Consider the following 1281-nt stretch of genomic DNA (forward strand, 5'->3'; position numbering starts at 1 on the left):
TTGATTTGAGCGGTTCGAGGTAAGTGGCTTGCCTAACCTTGTGTTGGGGACTTTCCCCTTAGGATATCTTGATATTATTTGGTGTGTGGGCGCCGTGTACATGAGGTGACGAGTACGTACACGGGTTGTTATTGCAAAAATCCTGTTTATCCTTTTTAAATCATAAATTGTTTCTCTTATTAAATTTTACTAATATGTTTAATTGTTTAGTTTAGACTAGAAAAACATGCTTACGTGTTTTAACTACCTATTTGACATTCTGTGCGCCATGCTTAGTTAAATCCCTATTTTTCTTATCCGTGTTCAGTATAAACTGTATAACTCGATGCCATACCTGCCATTTCATCTTGCGTTGCATATTTAAATTGGGACCTACAGACGTATTCCGGGAGATCCCCCTATCTTGCATATTTACTTTGGGACTACAGACGTATTTTGGGAGATCCTCCAGCACTGCATATTTACTTTGGGACTACGGACATATTTTGGGAGATCCCCCAGCACTGCATATTTACTTTGGGACTACGGACGTATTCCGGGAGATCCCCCAGCACTGTATATTTACTTTGGGACTACGGACGTATTCCGAGAAATCCCTTTGTACTGCATATTCATTTGGAACTACGAGACGGTATCCCGGGAGATTCCCCACTGTGTTTACCTCGTTCTAAGCCGAGGACTCCCTTAACTGTTTAATTTCTTTATAACGATATTTTAGGACTTATTGGTGTACTTGGTCGAGGTCCTGAGGGCCTCGGGTGAGTTTCGGATGGTTAACGGATTTAATTTATTATATTTACTCTAGTAGGGCCTTGACCTGACCTCATCACTACTCGACCGAGGTTAGGCTTGACACTTACTGGGTACCATTGTGGTGTACTCATGCCCTTTCTGGCACATATTTTCATGTGCAGATCCAGGTACGAGCTATCAGCCTTGGGGTTAGTGCGTGCTGTTGATTCTAGGAGACTTCAAGGTGCTTCTGCTTGCGTCCGCAGATCTTCGGAGTCTCCTTCTACTCCCTCGCCTAAATACTTTCTTTATTATCTTCAGACTTTTGTGTAGAGCTACATAGATTATAGCACCTTGTGACTTAGTAATATTCCGGGTCTTGGAAAATTATTTTGTATATGCTGTTTATCTTTAAGATGTTGTGTTTTCTTTACATTTTTCGTAATATTAGGCTTACCTAGTCGTAAAGACTAGGTGCTATCACGACACCTTACGGAGGGTTAAATTGGGACGTGACAGGTGATTACTTAGTTGAACACTAAGCTAGAA

Source organism: Nicotiana tabacum, chromosome 2 (assembly GCF_000715075.1).
Source record: "Nicotiana tabacum cultivar K326 chromosome 2, ASM71507v2, whole genome shotgun sequence".
In the NCBI taxonomy this organism is placed as follows: domain Eukaryota; kingdom Viridiplantae; phylum Streptophyta; class Magnoliopsida; order Solanales; family Solanaceae; genus Nicotiana; species Nicotiana tabacum.